This window comes from Thalassophryne amazonica, chromosome 17 (genome assembly GCF_902500255.1).
Source record: "Thalassophryne amazonica chromosome 17, fThaAma1.1, whole genome shotgun sequence".
Classification (NCBI taxonomy): domain Eukaryota; kingdom Metazoa; phylum Chordata; class Actinopteri; order Batrachoidiformes; family Batrachoididae; genus Thalassophryne; species Thalassophryne amazonica.
The window spans coordinates 49,736,835-49,755,032 of record NC_047119.1 but is presented as its reverse complement, the minus strand read 5'-3'; the positions used below and the strand labels follow the sequence as shown (position 1 = coordinate 49,755,032).

Here is an 18,198-nt window from a genome sequence, read left to right as displayed (position 1 = left end):
CTTGAATTAATTTTGCCTTTAATAAGGATAGCTCAACTAATGTTTTCATCTTTTACTCCATGTTTGAATGTTTGTGTGTTTCCTTCATGTGAGCTGAAGGTTTTTATGTTATTTGGTGTGATTATTGACAACTTTTTTTTTTTGAGTACACGTTGATGGCTGGTGATGTTGGTCTGGTGCATTTATGTAGTGAGACCTGTGAACGTAGCTAATTTTCTTAATTTTGGTCTGCCTTTTTTATTACTCCTTAGTTATGCACGTTTGTACAGATATCTTTATTTATATACAGCAGTGCTTAATCTTCCTAATCCTACAGAATAAAGTCATGTGAATAAATTATGTTCACATGTTTAGAAGGAAGAATTCATGACTTTATTTTATTTTGGCTACAACTCTGACTAGGGTGGTCGGGCTGAAATGTTTTGATTTGTAATTGGTGTGTGTGTGTAATATACACACACGAGGTCTGTTAGAAAAGTATCAGACCTTTTTATTTTTTACAAAAACTTGATGGATTTAAATCACGTGCTTGCATGAGCAAACCTTGAACCTTCGTGCGCATGCGTGAACTTTTTCACACCTGTCGATTGCATAATTTTCTGGTAAACAGCCTTTGTGTGAGGACATGTGCAGTGCGCTCGGCGGATTTTCATTTCAAGGCCAAAGACGGAACGACTGGAGCAGCGCCGCATCAAATTTTGCCAGAAACTGGGTAACAGCCAGGTTGAAACCATTCAGATGATTCAGACGGCTTTCAGTGACTTTTCAGTCGTGTGACTATCTGAGAAATTGTGGAAGAGGTGGGCATGTCACAGCATGTCCTGTGAGACTTCAACACGAAGGTGCTTTTGCTCCGCCATCAGCTTTGGCACGAATTTCACCGTCACTTTTTTCATGGCCAAATCTTCTGTCACAGTGGAATGTGCTGAAAAAGTCCTGATGTCCACCTCTTCCGCAATTTCTTGGACAGTCACACAACGGTCCCGCATCACTACAGCATTCACTTTGGAATGATCTGGTCGTTTCAGCATGTTGATGGCCGCCCGGAGCGCGGCTCGCTCTCCACCGTTGCGCGGCCGTCTTTAAACCGGTTGTACCGCTCCTTAATCTGTGTGATGCCCATAGGATCGTCACCGAAAGCCGTCTGAATCATCTGAATGGTTTCCACCTGGCTGTCACCCAGTTTCTGACAAAATTTGATGCGGCGCTGCTCCAGTCGTTCCGTCGTTTTCCTTGGAATGAAAAAACGCCGCGCACACACCTCACACAAAGGCTGCTTACCAGAAAATGATGAAATCGACAGGCGTGAAAAAGTTCACGCATGCGCACGAAGGTTCAAGGTTTGCTCATGCAAGCACACGTGATTCAAATCCATCAGGTTTTTGAAAAAAATAAAAAGGTCCGATACTTTTCTAACAGACCTCATATATAGTATATCAATGCTGGTGAGAGAGACTGTGGACAAGACAAAAACAGGTAGACTGATTTCCTTTAAACTTGGTGGGAATGTTACTTTAATGGGATAGATAGATAGATAGATAGATACCCATTTTTGTGAGCAATTGAGCCAGACTAATACAGTCACTCCATCTCTGATCACCCCATCAGATTTTGATATTTCATGTAAAGGTAGGCTTTGGTGGGGAAAAAGCTCATTTTCAAATTTCAGCTAAATTTGGTGCTTTAATCTTACCCATAATCCCCCTATGCTTCCCAGAATACACCGCAGTGCTAGCAGAGTTCCGGCTTTTAAAAACAATGGCTAGCGAGGATGTGGATGGCAAAGATTCAGCGAGTTCACGAGCGATTATCATGACACCTTCTCTCAAGTTGAGAGGGTTATCTAGAAGAGGTGTAGCACCTATGATGAAATTCTGCGTGCCGTGATGTTGTCTTGTTGTCCATACTTCACGCGGTGTGTTTACATTGTTGCCGACACTGGAACGCAGCTGAAACCGACCTCTTGTGTGAGTCACGGACCACAAGATGGCGCAAGATTCTCAATATCACCTTTTTTTTTTTTTCCTCACCTTTTCCTAAAAAAAAAAAAAAAAAAAAAAAAAAAGTGCAGCTGTTGAAATTCAAATGACCATAATTCAGCAACCAATGGTCTGATTTTCAAAAGTAAGGTATCTTTGGAAAGGATTTTACATAAGGAAGCCAGGTCTGACATTATTGGATCTGCTGAGAATATTAGGCATGATGACCTTTTGACATTGCGATTGACAGTTTACATTGTGATATTCTTTATGTTGATTTGGCACAGGTTTTATGCTGGATGCCCTTTCTGATGCAACTCCACATTGCATGGAGAAATGTGGCAGGGGTGGGGTTTGAACCAGGAACCTTCCAAGTGCCCTAACCACCTGGCTGCCACTGTGGTGACTCCAAGTGAAAACAAAGGAGCAGCTGAAGGAACTTACTTTTTACACTACGATTCTCTTTAATCGGGTATGTGTGAATTGCGTATTTACAAAAAAGAGGGAAAATCTGCACACTGGTTTAAAGCTCCCAAAATCTTTTTATTGACTTTTGGGAGCTTTAAACCAGGGTGCAGATTTTCCCTATTTTTTCTGTTTGCAATTCGTGATTATCCTGTACCTGGCCTAATATTGGACTGGATTATGTGTACAACTACCATTTTTTTCCTTTGAATTGCCTATTTGCACGTTTTAAATTTCTGCAAGTGTTTTGCGTGAGGTATAAATCAGTCTGTTTCAAAGGTGCACAATAGATGTAAAAATCATTTTATGGACAATCATGCTTATACAGTACTACCGTAAATGGGTGTGAATTGCTGTAAAGTGGTTTTAAAAAAACAAATAAATAATAAAAATAAAAAAAAAACGCTTGCTTTGTAATGGTGCCAAACTGCAGCCAAACAAAATGAGTCAAAATTTGGGGAAGCACATATAGAAAGGGACAAAACCGGTGCTTTGGATACCAGGAACATTGACAGAGAAGCAGGTATCAGCAGTGGTGGGCATAGCTAACCAATAAGTTAGCTTCGATAACAGCTAATCACCTAACTGGAAAGTTATCTTTTATGAAGCTATACCGATAAACCACCCAAAAAATTAGCGGAAGGTACACCTAACCGATAACTTTCAGTATTGTCTCCAGTACACTTGCAACTACTAACAAGCTGATAGAGTTTTAACACCACAATCGCTTCTGGTAGCATCAAAGGTGACCACAAACTCAAACACTGAGTCAGCACTTCTGTCTTTGTGCACCATACCCACTCCTGTTTACTACATATTTTGCAGCAGTGAAGCAGTTGAGAGGAGCTAAGCTCAACTTTATACACACACACAAAAACATCATTATTCCTTAACAGCATATAGCAGAGGTCTTAGAAAATAAAGCAGTTTTGACTTGTGGTTTTGATTTATAAATCAAATTAATCCAGATAGAGTAACTCCATTAATGTCAATTATGTCATTTGTACAAAGTTAAAATATAACACATATCTTTTAATTTTAAATAATGCACTAATTCTGAAGTTTTGTAACAAACACAGACAGATGCCAAAGGGATTATGGGTAAAATGAGCCTCCTCTAACACTGATTGGTTGACTCATTCATTGTATGTAAAAACCAACACGTTAATGTGAGGTGTGTGTTAGTGTTTACATATAAATGTGCTTTTGTAAAATATGCCATTTTTGTGTTTGTTATTATTTGTGTTTAGACAACCGTCTGATATAACCAGGGTAAAATAAAATAGAACACTGCCATCTACTGACGCTCAGACCCAAACCCATAGTCTTTTGGGTGCCAGAGAGTTGCTGCGGTTTAAACAGCACAGAGAAAACACGACGACAGTTATAAATGAGCATTACACAACCAAAATGTACGTTTTTATTTGTTTTCATCAGCTGCAGCAAGAGGCTGCAACAACTCTGGCGCATAAAGGATTATGAGATATCTCAACTTAGGGCGAATACTGCATGAACCCTACTGGCTAGGACATGACAGTAGAGACCCTGAAAACTTGCAAAAACAAATATTCCAAATAAATAATCCGTGTCTGCTATGTTTAAGATGCGTGGAGTTTAATAAACGCAAACCGAATTTCAGGCATATATATATATATATATATTACTCTGGAACAAAGAGGAAAGACCGTGTGTTTAACATAAGCAGGACGTTAAAGAGCAAACAGGATGTGATTGCAGCTCACAGTGATTCCAATTGAAAATAATGGAGAAGCAACCTGAGCTTCTTCAGGCATTTTTACATAAAACAAACACAATAACAATGTCTATAAACCCAGAGAATATATTCACGAGAGTTTTAGGCACAATATACAAAGGGTTTAATGCTGTTGTCCGTGTGGAGCCTGATCAGAGCGTCTCAAATGCATTTCTCCTGTCATGAATGTACTGAGATTACCCATAATGCACTGGCGACAGCATGTCCACACTAAAACCTTCAAAATTCATGCATTTCTTTAAAACAAAAACATATACCTGATATTTTCACTTTATACAACTTCAGAGGTGATGTTAATTTAAATAATTTGTCCAAAATTAGTTTGGTTAAAATTTTAACCATAAGTTAAAACTGCATACCTCTGGGTGACTTGGGTGATATTGCCAGTCGATATGGGCTCAAAAGAATTGAGCTTTTTTCTTTTGTGACCAGTTCTCTTTTGTCTGCAGAGGATAGAGTGGTTTCTTCTGGAACCAGCTCTTCTCTGTTTGCAGAGGATAGAACTGTACACCTACTACAAAACATTTAACAGGTATGTACTCAAATCTTTGTCAGACTTCATAAATGTTTGTAACGGTTAAGCTTTGTTCACCACGCCTGCAAAAATATGTTAGCAGTCTAAAACTTATCGGACCAAAATTTATCGGAAGATAATTAGTCCGCCGATGGTTTTCAAAATTATCTGAAAAGCAAATCCGATAATGAAAACTTAATGAAAGCTTCGATAATTAGCAAATTAGAGGAACTGTGCCCACCACTGGGTATCAGGTACCTGTGGGATTGGACGTGTGAGACCCAGGTGAGTTTGTTGGGGAAAGTGTAGTGACACGGACCCACAACAGGGGGCGCAAATGAACGGTCAATAGATGAGCCAAAAGGTAACAATTTAATGTTGTGAATGTGCACAACGACTATACAGACAAGCTCAGAATATGATAGCAGTCAATACACAAAGGTGACGTGTGGGCAGGCTCGAGGATAGAAGACGTCTGTCCTGAGAAGAGCCGGAACCACACGATTTCCGCCGCCACCGAACCTGGTGAATACTGTAGCCGCCAAGTCCCGAATTCCCAGGTGATCACCGTCCCCGACTGTCGGATCTGGTACTGCTGGTGAGGAGCACAAACAGTGAGATGTGGGTGTGTGCACACCCAGTAACAAAAACAGAAGGTGGAAAGTCACCTCCACCTCTAATCACACACTTGTGCATCTCCTGTTAACCACTTATCTGGTTGGAGTGTGAAGTGAAGCCGTCGCTGATCACACCAAACGCCAATCCCACAGATAAGGAAACACTTACAGGAAAACAGCTGCAAAGAAGTTCAGACTATTAGTCAGTGTTTTCAGTTTAGCAGAGAATTACCTTCACAGGTAGATGATATCTCGGCAATGAGGTGGAGATGACGTCCGGGTTTTATGGAGTAGTATGATGAAGCGTAGATGGCTGACAGCTGTCATGAGATAGTGAGTGACAGCTGTCACCCCCGGCTGTGTCCGTGGCGGCAGCGCCCTCTCGTGCCTGAAGCCCGCACTTCAGGCAGGGCGCCCTCTGGTGGTGGGCCAGCAGTACCTCCTCTTCTGGCGGCCCACACAACAGGACCCCCCCCTCAACGGGCGCCTCCTGGAGCCCGACCAGGTTTATCTGGGTGTCGGCGGTAGAAATTGGCCAGGAAGGCCGGGTCCAGGATGAAGCTCCTCTTCACCCAGGAGCGTTCTTCGGGTCCATACCCCTCCCAGTCCACCAAATACTGGAACCCCCGGCCCATTCGACGGACGTCCAGGAGCCGGCGTACTGTCCAAGCCGGCTCCCCGTCAATGATCCAGGCAGGAGGCGGCGCCGGACCGGGAGCACAGAGGGGTGAGGTGAGGTTTAATCCGGGAGACATGAAAAACAGGGTGGATCCGCAGTGAAGCCGGGAGCTGGAGCTTCACTGCAGCAGGACTGAGGATTTTGACGATCATGAATGGTCCAATGAACCTGTCCATCAGTTTGGGGGAGTCCACCTGCAGGGGAATGTCCTTGGTTGATAACCACACCTCCTGCCCGGGCTGGTATGCAGGGGCCAGGGACCGCCGGCGGTCTGCATGGGCCTTAGCCCTCGTCTGGGCCTTTAACAAGGCAGAACGGGCGGTGCGCCACACCCGACGGCACCTCCGCAGGTGGGCCTGGACCGAGGGCACACCGACCTCTCCCTCCACCACGGGAAACAATGGGGGCTGGTACCCCAGACACACCTCAAATGGGGAGAGGCCGGTGGCAGAAGACACCTGGCTGTTATGTGCATACTCGATCCAGGCCAGATGGTTACTCCAGGCCGTCGGGTGCGCGGATGTCACACAGCGGAGGGTCTGTTCCAACTCTTGGTTGGCCCGTTCTGCCTGTCCATTCGTCTGTGGGTGGTACCCGGACGAGAGGCTCACGGTGGCCCCCAGTTCTCTGCAGAAACTCCTCCAGACTTGAGAGGAAAACTGGGGACCACGATCCGAGACTACGTCAGTTGGTATCCCATGCAGACGGACAACGTGGTGGACCAGGAGGTCTGCTGTCTCCTGGGCCGTTGGGAGCTTCGGGAGGGCCACAAAGTGGGCCGCCTTGGAGAATCGGTCCACTATCGTGAGGATGGTGGTGTTGCCCTGGGACGGCGGGAGGCCTGTGACGAAATCCAGGCCGATATGGGACCAGGGGCGATGAGGCACAGGAAGCGGCTGGAGAAGTCCTTGGGACCTTTTGTGGTCTGCCTTGCCCCTGGCACAGGTGGTGCAGGCCTGGATATACTCCCGGACGTCGGCCTCCATAGACGCCCACCAGAAGCGCTGCCGGACAACTGCCACGGTCCTTCGCACCCCTGGATGACAGGAGAGCTTGGAACCGTGACAGAAATCCAAGACTGCAGGTCTGGCTTCTGGTGGGACGTACATACGATTCTTTGGACCAGTTCCGGGGTCTGGGCTCCGTGCCAGGGCCTCCCGGACGGTCTTCTCCACGTCCCAGGTGAGGGTGGCCACGATAGTGGACTCCGGAATGATGGCGTCCGGTGGATCCGACAGCACAGTTTTGTCTTCGTCTTCGTGTACCCGGGACAAGGCATCCGATCTCTGGTTCTTGGTCCCGGGGCGATAGGTGATCCAGAAGTCAAAACGTCCGAAGAACAGTGACCACCGGGCTTGCCTGGGGTTCAGCCGCTTGGTGGTCCTGATATACTCCAGGTTCCGATGGTCAGTGAAAACCGTGAACGGCACAGACGCTCCCTCCAACAGGTGTCTCCACTCCTCAAGAGCCTCTTTCACCGCAAGGAGTTCTCAATTGCCGACGTCATAGTTCCGTTCAGCGGGGGTCAACCTGCGAGAAAAGTAGGCACACGGGTGAAGAACCTTATCGGTCTCCCCGCTCTGGGATAGCACGGCTCCTATTCCTGAGTCAGAGGCGTCCACTTCAACCACAAACTGGCGGCTAGGGTCGGGCTGCACCAGAACTGGTGCAGACGAGAACCGGCGTTTCAACTCCTTGAACGCAGCTTCGCACCGATCCGACCAGGTGAAGGGGACTTTTGGAGACGTCAGGGCTGTCAGGGGGCTAACTACCTGACTGTAGCCCTTAATGAACCTCCTGTAGAAATTTGCAAAGCCGAGGAACTGTTGCAGCTTCCTACGGCTTGTTGGTTGGGGCCAATCTCTCACCGCCGCAACCTTGGCTGGATCAGGGGCGACGGAGTTGGAGGAGATGATAAACCCCAGGAAGGACAAAGAGGTGCGGTGAAACTCACACTTCTCGCCCTTCACAAACAGCCGGTTCTCCAACAACCGCTGCAGGACCTGACGTACATGCTGGACATGAGTCTCAGGATCCGGGGAAAAGATGAGTATGTCATCCAGATACACGAAGACGAATCGGTGCAGGAAGTCCCGCAAGACGTCATTTACCAAAGCTTGGAACGTCGCGGTGGTGTTGGTGAGGCCGAACGGCATGACCAGGTACTCAAAATGACCTAATGGGGTGTTAAATGCCGTCTTCCATTCGTCTCCCTTCCAGATCCGAACCAGGTGATACGCATTCCTAAGGTCCAGTTTGGTGAAAATTTGGGCTCCATGCAGGGGCGTGAACACTGAATCCAACAGGGGTAAAGGGTATCGATTGCAAACCGTTATGTCGTTCAGCTCCCTGTAATCAATGCATGGACGGAGTCCGCCGTCTTTCTTGCCCACAAAAAAGAAACCTGCACCCATCGGGGAGGTGGAATTCCGGATCAGCCCGGCAGCTAATGAGTCCCGGATGTAGGTCTCCATTGATTCGCGCTCAGGACGTGAGAGGTTGTACAGCCTGCTGGACGGGTACTCAGCGCCCGGGACCAAATCAATGGCACAATCGTACGGACGGTGCGGGGGAAGGGTGAGCGCCAGATCCTTGCTGAAGACGTCAGCAAGGTCGTGGTTCTCAACCGGCACCGCCGTCAGATTGGGAGGGACTTTAACCTCCTCATTAGCATTTACACCGGGAGGAACCGAGGATCCTAAACAATTCCGGTGGCAGGTTTCGCTCCACTAAGTCACAACCCCAGATGGCCAATCAATCCGGGGAATGTGTTTAATCATCCATGGGAAGCCCAAAATCACGCGGGAGGTAGAAGGAGTTACAAAAAACTCAGTCTCCTCCCGGTGATTCCCAGACACTACCAGGGTTACAGGTAGTGTCTTGTGTGTGATAAAAGGGAGAAGAGTGCCAACCTAGTGCTCGCACCTTCACTGGTGAAGAAAGCGCCACCAGAGGGAGCCCTACCTCCCTTGCCCATCTGCTATCCAGCAGATTCCCTTCTGACCCCGTGTCCACCAGTGCTGGGGCTTGAAGGGTTAAATCCCTGCTCAGGATTATAACTGGGAGTCATGTAGACAGATGTGTATGACCCACGTGAATGTTTTGACCCCCCCCTCAGCCCAGTCTCTAAGGGCGGGCGTTTGTGTTTTGACCGTTTGGGGCAGTCTCTCTGCTGATGCTCACTCGAGCCGCAGACAAAGCACTCCCCACGGACCAGCCTCCTCTGTCTGAATGCGGCCCTGCTCGTGTCCCTAGCACCGTCAGCAGGGGGAGCTGTAGCCACACGGAGCACTGTGGCTGTAGAGCATGGGGAAGACGGCTCCTTTTCGGACCCGGGAGGAAGAGGGGCGGCTTGTGCCTGACCACGCCCTTCGCCTCGCTCCCGTTGGTGTTCTTCTAACCGGTTGTCCAACCGTATAACCAAATCGATAAGCTCAGCCAAATCCAACGGTTCCTCCTTAGCCACCAGGTGCTCCTTCAGGACCGACGACAGTCCGTTTATGAAGGCGGCGCGGAGCGCAGTCATATTCCAGCTGGACCTCGCAGCCGTGATGCGGAAGTTGACTGCATATTCGGCTGCGCTCCGACGCCCCTGTCTCATTGACAGCAGCACGGTAGATGCGGTTTCGCCTCTGTTAGGGTGATCAAAAACGGTCCTGAGCTCCCTCACAAACCCAGTATAAGTGGTAAGGAGCCGTGAACCTTGCTCCCAAAGCGCTGTAGCTCAAGCGCGTGCCTCACCCCGAAGCAAATTAATCACGTAAGCCACCTTGCTGGCATCAGATGCGTACATCACGGGACATTGTGCAAAGACGAGCGAACACTGCATAAGAAAGTCCGCGCACATCTCCACACAACCTCCGTACGGCTCTGGGGGGCTTATGTATGCTTCAGGGGATGGTGGGGGGGGTTGTTGAATGACCAGTGGAATGTCTGTATTCGGCACCGGGTCGGCAGGAGGAGGAGCTGCAGCAGTGCCCTGAGCGCGCGCTTCCACCTGCGCGGTGAGAGCCTCCATCCTGCGATTAAGGATGGCAAATTGTAACCTCTTCTGCGCATGTCTTTTATTTAACAGAGGGACTTTGCAGGGGATTCTTGCAAATAAATTAGCTTCACACAGGCGTCTTCTAACTGTCACAGCACTTACAGGTAACTCCAGACTGTCTTTGATCATCCTGGAGCTGATTAGTGGGTGAGCCTTTGCCATTCTGGTTATTCTTCTATCCATCCATTTTGATGGTTGTTTTCCGTTTTCTTCCACACATCTGTTTTTTTTGTTGTTTTTTTGTCCATTTTAAAGCATTGGAGATCATTGTAGATGAACAGCCTATAATTTTTGGCACCTGCGTATAAGTTTTCCCCTCTCCAATCAACTTTTTAATCAAACTTTGCTGTTCTTCTGAACAATGTCTTGAACGTCACATTTTCCTCAGGCTTTCAAAGAGAAAAGCATGTTCAACAGGTGCTGGCTTCATCCTTAAATAGGGGACACCTGATTCACACCTGTTTGTTCCACAAAATTGATGAACTCACTGACTGAATGCCACACTACTATTATTGTGAACAGCCCCTTTTCTACTTTTTTTTTTTTTTTTTTTTTTTTTTTACTAATAGCCCAATTTCACAGCCTTAAGAGTGTGCATATTATGAATGCTTGGTCTTGTTGGATTTGTGAGAATCTACTGAATCTACTGGTACCTTGTTTCCATGTAACAATAAGAAATATACTCAAAACCTGGATTACTCTTTTTAATCACATAGCACTACTATTATTCTGAACACTACTGTATCTATGAAATAATGCACTTTTTGTAACTTTGGCAGCTGTTTTAGGAATTTCATCACTTCCTTGGAGAATGTGTGAACAGTCAGACTGGTACAGGCATCACACATCCTATATGAAGAAACCACATACATTGCACTTTTCAGGTGTGAGTATGCCGACTTTGATTTGAAATTTTGAATATTTTCAGAAGATCAAATAAATGTCAACTTTAGATTCCTTATGTAAAATCCATTCCAAGGAAACCTTACTTTTGAAGATCAGACCATTGGTTGCCGAGTTATGGTCATTAAATTTCAGCAGCTGCACCCCTTTTCACAAAAAAGTGGGAAAAACAAAAAAGATGGTGATATCACAGGAACAGTTTATCCAATTGAGCTGAAATTTGAAAATTAGCCTTTTCCCACCAGACTACTTTTTACCAAAATTTCACTCTGAAAGGGTGAGGTTTAACCTATTGGGTCAACTGAGATGAAATAACCCTATGGCTTTTGGCCTATATGAGCCTTTCACACACACATATTGGTGTCTGCATCATTTCTATTATAAGTATTTGATAAGGAAATTTTTGGAGTCATTGCATTTTTGTGTCATATTTGTATAATTTCATATTTTGGTGTCTTATTTGTATAATTTTTATTTATTTGTAATGTCAGTATCTGCGAGACTGGACCTGCGAGCACAACCCTACACATCATACACTTACTGTGGTTGGTTTGGCGTAAAAAATGAAACTACTTGAGTTGGAAACGTTTCAAAAGAAAAGTTATGGTTTGGAGAGACAAATTATTTATTTATTACAAAGTCAAATGGGATGTAAAAGGAAGAAGCGTCTGTTTCATCTGCATTCATACAAAATTCTCCAGAGTTGTGGGAAGGTATGATTGTTGAGTTTTAGAACATAACTGCTGTGAAACAACTGATTTTAGTACATTTTTATATTTCAAAACTAGGGTTGCAAAATTCTGGGAAACTTTCCATTGGAGTTAACAAAAGTATATGAGAATAAAGTGGAATTTTGCTGGTTGGCTTATAACTGGGAACTTGGATGTAGTTTGGAGGGGAAAAAAACCCATAGAGCATAATCTTGGTTAAAATGACCAGATTTAATGCAAATTCAGTTGTTTTTTCTACTCTGCACTGTGCATTTCTCAATCACATGTACACTGCTTACTGCACATACTTTCTAGAAACCCCCGTGAAAGAATCAAACTTCTATTCACAAAGTCAAGCCATTAAAAATTGTTAGAAAAGTGTGCATGCATTTCTGCTTCTGACAAAATGTATACGATACGGTTGTACCAGTTCTCCTAAATTTCCAGCTCATTCCTGTTAATTTCCATAAAATCACACATTCTCATAAGAAATATCCAACTTGGAATATTATAAATTGCTAAAAAATAAAATTCCCATGCCTCACAATCACTATCTGCTTTTAATCATGCATCCAGCAGGTGGCACTATGGGATATTAGATAAAACAAACTTGCTATTTTGTTTTATCTGGTGTGTCAAAGACTGTCCTCTTTCTATTTCCTGTAGAAAATGCATTACATTAATTGATTTTATGTGTACTTGTGCTTTATTTGAGAACAAGGAAGTTTGATTGGTGGTTGAAAAGTCAATGCAAGAGCTTTTTTACTGTACTAGGTGATGCTACTAGGCATGAAGACAGTAAGGACTACAGCAGTCTGACATTTGACCCCAGTGACCTTTACCTTCACCCAAGTAACTGACGTCTGGCTGATCTTTCCTGGGCATTCCTGTAATACACCTTAGTGTGTGGTATTGGCGTTTTCAGTCCTGAATTTGACATTTGACTGCATTTTCTTCACTGCTAAAACAGATTTGTCTTTGACAATCTTTCTCATCTGTTTCTTTCAAGGTTCAACATCTTTGCAGCTCACAGTGAAACATCAGTTCGTTAAGTTGCTTGAATAGGTTAAATACTACAAAGACGTCTGTCCTTTAAAGACTTGGGTGCATTCATCACATCACTGCTCTTCTTAATCTGACGGCTGTTTGAAATGAGCACTGCATGATGAATAAGAGTGCCATGCATTTATTTCCATAAATAATATCTGATCTGATGCAAACAGACACGTCACGTGACTGCTTTTCATAATCAAGCATGCAGTCTCGGGTATGAAACACTGGTTTGATGATTACCGTTCTCTCTTCTAGCACTGGTACTTTTTATTTTTTATACATATAATCAGTGTTCACGATTTCCTTCTTTTCTCTCCCCTGAATCTGTAGTTCTAAGTGCATCAAGAGCACTTGCATAAAAGTGCAACGCTGAAATAGGAGGCAAGATGAAAATATTGTTCCACATGTACTTTCTCAGATTTACTGACAAAAACGTTTGCAGTATAAAACAGTGGCTCCAAAACTTTTTCTGCAACACCCTGCTTCTGAAGCTGGAAAAAGTCCACACTAGGAGCAGAGAGTGCAGTACAGAGATAAAATCCTGCCAAAACATACTCCAAAGTGCAATACTGTCTTACATGTTTGACACTTACTGACCTTGGAGCTTGACCTTTCAAGGTCACCCAGTAGAAAAGAAAAACCTGATTTCATACAAGTGTTTAATAGTAAAAATAGGTGCGTCTTTAACCGTTAACCATATTAAATATTCCCCATAAAATAGAACTGGATTTAAAGTTAGACCTTGGCTTTTAACCACTTTTTTTCACTCAAAATCAAATCAGTTAGACTTTGACTGACCCTCAATCATTGTAAGATTGGCCCAAATTGTAACAACCCCTGCCACCTCCCACATGCACGCAGAGGTAAATATCCAGAATGAGAATGTGACCACTCTGTCTAAGACTGATATTGTCGGATCTCAGAAGCTAAGCAGAGCCGGTCCTGGTTGATACCCGGATGGGGGCCTCTCTGGAAAACCAGGGGTTTGTTTTGAGTTGTGTCGGGAAGGAAATCTATTGTAAAAGGTGTGTCAAAACCCAATATGGATCTGTGCTGGATCCACTGTCATGAACCTGAAGAAAAGGGACCAATAACAATATGAGCAAAATTTACCAACATTTCTTGAAGAAATGTTTCAATTTACCCAAAGACACATAATTCTTAGACTTGAAAAAGTGGGTTTTCCACATTGAACATTTTAAAACCAAATTATACTGCAAATAATAAAAAAAAGTTCATTGTATAATTAAAAATGTCTTTTAAAATTACTTCTGTTGTCTTTGCAGAAGTTGTAGTTAATTAACAACGATAAAATGGACAACGGTGACAAACCTTCCTGTGTTTCAGATGCAGATATTTTTATAATTTTTTTAAAATTACATTGCGTTGTTTTCGCACCAGTTCTCTTTGATTTTTGAATTATTATTATTTTAATTACAAGCATGGTAGCACGGTGGGTTAGTGGTTAGCACTGTTGCCTCACAGGGTGCTCCAGCTTCCTCCCACATCCAGAGACATGCAGGTTAAGTGGATAGGAAACTTTAAATTGTCCGTAGGCATGCGTGCGGGTGTGACTGTGTTTGTTTGTCTATATGTGGCCCTGCGACAGACTGGCATCCCGTCCAGGGGTGTACCCCGCCTCACACTCCATGACTGCTGGGATAGACTCCAGCCCACCGTGACCCTTAATTGGCCGTCAGCCGTTGAAGATGAGTGAGTGAATTACAGACATCAATGTATGTTTCAGCTTTGTTGTGCAAATGTAAATTTTAATGTTCCACAGTATGTACATTTGCATTATATTATAACTCATTGTGAATCTTTATTGCATTACTGCTTTTTGTTTATTGCACCAAAAACATTGATTTCATTAAGTTTATTCCATCTTGCTAGTTTTGTCCCCCCCCCAAACCCATTTTTAAAGCCAAAGTTATTATGTCTGTGCATGAAATATTGCTTTGGTCACTTCCCGTGCCACCCCCTAATGAAAATTCAGCACATCTTTCTGCTTCTTATTGTTGCCTAATGCAGTGTAACACAGAATCCATTACTGTATCACCTCAGAGAACGAGCGCTGCATGTTGATGAGGTCAGTTCTGGCAGTTTACAGTTTAATCATCTTTTACACAGCACCACTGTTAAAGGACACATCTGAATACATGATGACACAATGGTGGAAACTTGTCTCTTCTCCAAGCCTCGTTTTTTTTAAACAATCCTCTAAGAAATCCTGCTTTCGACAGATAAGAATTCTCAGGTGTATTTTACCGTCACTAAGTCTAATGTCACAAAATACTAACTCAAATTAACAAGCTTTGATGTTTGGCAGTTCCTTGAAAAATGAAACACAGTAAACATATGTTAATCAATATGAATGATATTTAAAAAAATTAATTTACCTTATTTTGACAACACACTGCAAAATACTTTTGGATTTTGTGGAAGAAGGTCTTTTACATTTATGTTGTAAATGAAAGAAATCACTTTGAATGATGACAGTGTTGACATTAATATGTCATTCAGTGCAGTTGACCTTTTCTCACTTCTATATTGAAATTTTGACTGGTACAGTGGGTTTGTCTGCATATATATACACTCAACAAAAATATAAATGCAACACTTTTGGTTTTGCTCCCATTTTGTATGAGATGAACTCAAAGATCTAAAACATTTTCCACATACACAATATCACCATTCCCCTCAAATATTGTTCACAAACCAGTCTAAATCTGTGATAATGAGCACTTCTCCTTTGCTGACATAATCCATCCCACCTCACAGGTGTGCCATATCAAGATGCTGATTAGACACCATGATTAGTGCACAGGTGTGCCTTAGACTGCCCACAATAAAAGGCCACTCTGAAAGGTGCAGTTTTGTTTTATTGGGGGGGGGATACCAGTCAGTATCTGGTGTGACCACCATTTGCCTCATGCAGTGCAACACATCTCCTTTGCAGAGTTGATCAGGTTGTCAATTGTGGCCTGTGGAATGTTGGTCCACCCCTCTTCATTGGCTGTGCGAAGTTGCTGGATATTGGCAGGAACTGGTACACGCTGTTGTATACGCCGGTGCAGAGCATCCCAAACATGCTCAATGGGTGACATGTCCGGTGAGTATGCCGGCCATGCAAGAACTGGGACATTTTCAGCTTCCAAGAATTGTGTACAGATCCTTCCAACATGGGGCCGTGCATTATCCTGCTGCAACATGAGGTGATGTTCTTGGATGTTGGCACAACAATGGGCCTCAGGATCTCGTCACGGTATCTCTGTGCATTCAAAATGCCATCAATAAAATGCACCTGTGTTCTTCGTCCATAAAAGATGCCTGCCCATACCATAACCCCACCGCCACCATGGGCCACTCGATCCACAACACTGACATCAGAAAACCGCTCACCCACACGACGCCACACACGCTGTCTGCCATCTGCCCTGAACAGTGTGAACCGGGATTCATCCGTGAAGAGAACACCTCTCCAACGTGCCAAACGCCAGCGAATGTGAGCATTTGCCCACTCAAGTCAGTTACGACGACGAACTGGAGTCAGGTCGAGACCCCGATGAGGACGACGAGCATGCAGATGAGCTTCCCTGAGACGGTTTCTGACAGTTTGTGCAGAAATTCTTTGGTTATGCAAACCGATTGTTTCAGCAGCTGTCCGAGTGGCTGGTCTCAGACGATCTTGGAGGTGAACATGCTGGATGTGGAGGTCCTGGGCTGGTGTGGTTACACGTGGTCTGCGGTTGTGAGGCTGGTTGGATGTACTGCCAAATTCTCTGAAACGCCTTTGGAGACGGCTTATGGTAGAGAAATGAACATTCAATACACGAGCAACAGCTCTGGTTGACATTCCTGCTGTCAGCATGCCAACTGCACGCTCCCTCAAATCTTGCGACATCTGTGGCATTGTGCTGTGTGATAAAACTGCACCTTTCAGAGTGGCCTTTTATTGTGGGCAGTCTAAGGCACACCTGTGCACTAATCATGGTGTCTAATCAGCATCTTGATATGGCACACCTGTGAGGTGGGATGGATTATCTCAGCAAAGGAGAAGTGCTCACTATCACAGATTTAGACTGGTTTGTGAACAATATTTGAGGGAAATGGTGATATTGTGTATGTGGAAAAAGTTTTAGATGTTTGAGTTCATCTCATACAAAATGGGAGCAAAACCAAAAGTGTTGCATTTATATTTTTGTTGAGTGTGTGTGTATATATATATATATATATATATATATATATATACACACACACACACACAGTAGTGTTCAGAATAATAGTAGTGCTATGTGACTAAAAAGATTAATCCAGGTTTTGAGTATACAACCCCTGGCACAAATTATGGAATCACCGGCCTCGGAGGATGTTCATTCAGTTGTTTAATTTTGTAGAAAAAAAGCAGATCACAGACATGACACAAAACTAAAGTCATTTCAAATGGCAACTTTCTGGCTTTAAGAAACACTATAAGAAATCAAGAAAAAGATTGTGGCAGTCAGTAACGGTTACTTTTTTAGACCAAGCAGAGGAAAAAAATATGGAATCACTCAATTCTGAGGAAAAAATTATGGAATCACCCTGTAAATTTTCAGCCCCAAAACTCTACACCTGCATCATATCAGATCTGCTCGTTAGTCTGCATCTAAAAAGGAGTAAACACACCTTGGAGAGCTGTTGCACCAAGTGGACTGACATGAATCATGGCTCCAACACGAGAGATGTCAATTGAAACAAAGGAGAGGATTATCAAACTCTTAAAAGAGAGTAAATCATCACGCAATGTTGCAAAAGATGTTGGTTGTTCACAGTCAGCTGTGTCTAAACTCTGGACCAAATACAAACAACATGGGAAGGTTGTTAAAGGCAAACATATTGGTAGACCAAGGAAGACATCAAAGCGTCAAGACAGAAAACTTAAAGCAATATGTCTCAAAAATCGAAAAATGTACAACAAAACAAATGAGGAACGAATGGGAGGAAACTGGAGTCAACGTCTGTGACAGAACTGTATGAAACCGCCTAAAGGAAATGGGATTTACATACAGAAAAGCTAAACGAAAGGCATCATTAACACCTAAACAGAAAAAAACAAGGTTACAATGGGCTAAGGAAAAGCAATTGTGGACTGTGGATGACTGGATGAAAGTCATATTCAGTGATGAATCTCGAATCTGCATTGGGCAAGGTGATGATGCTGGAACTTTTGTTTGGTGCTGTTCCAATGAGATTTATAAAGATGACTGCCTGAAGAGAACATGTAAATTTCCACAGTCATTGATGATATGGGGCTGCATGTCAGGTAAAGGCACTGGGGAGATGGCTGTCATTACATCGTCAATAAATGCACAAGTTTATGTTGATATTTTGGACAATTGAAAGGATGTTTGGGGATGATGAAATCATTTTTCAAGATGATAATGCATCTTGCCATAGAGCAAAACCTGCAAAAACAT

General features: G+C 43.9%; 1 protein-coding gene across 2 annotated transcripts in view; it reads left to right on the top strand.

The window, feature by feature from the left end:
• The window catches only part of LOC117529686 (AN1-type zinc finger protein 5-like), a 19,772-nt gene extending 19,416 nt beyond the window's left edge, over window positions 1-356 (top strand). For both annotated transcript variants that reach the window (XM_034192532.1, XM_034192531.1), the window contains exon 6: window positions 1-356. This exon is cut by the window's left edge and continues 934 nt beyond it. The gene's annotated coding sequence lies outside the window, so the exon portion shown is untranslated.
• The last annotated feature ends 17,842 nt before the right edge of the window (window positions 357-18,198 follow it).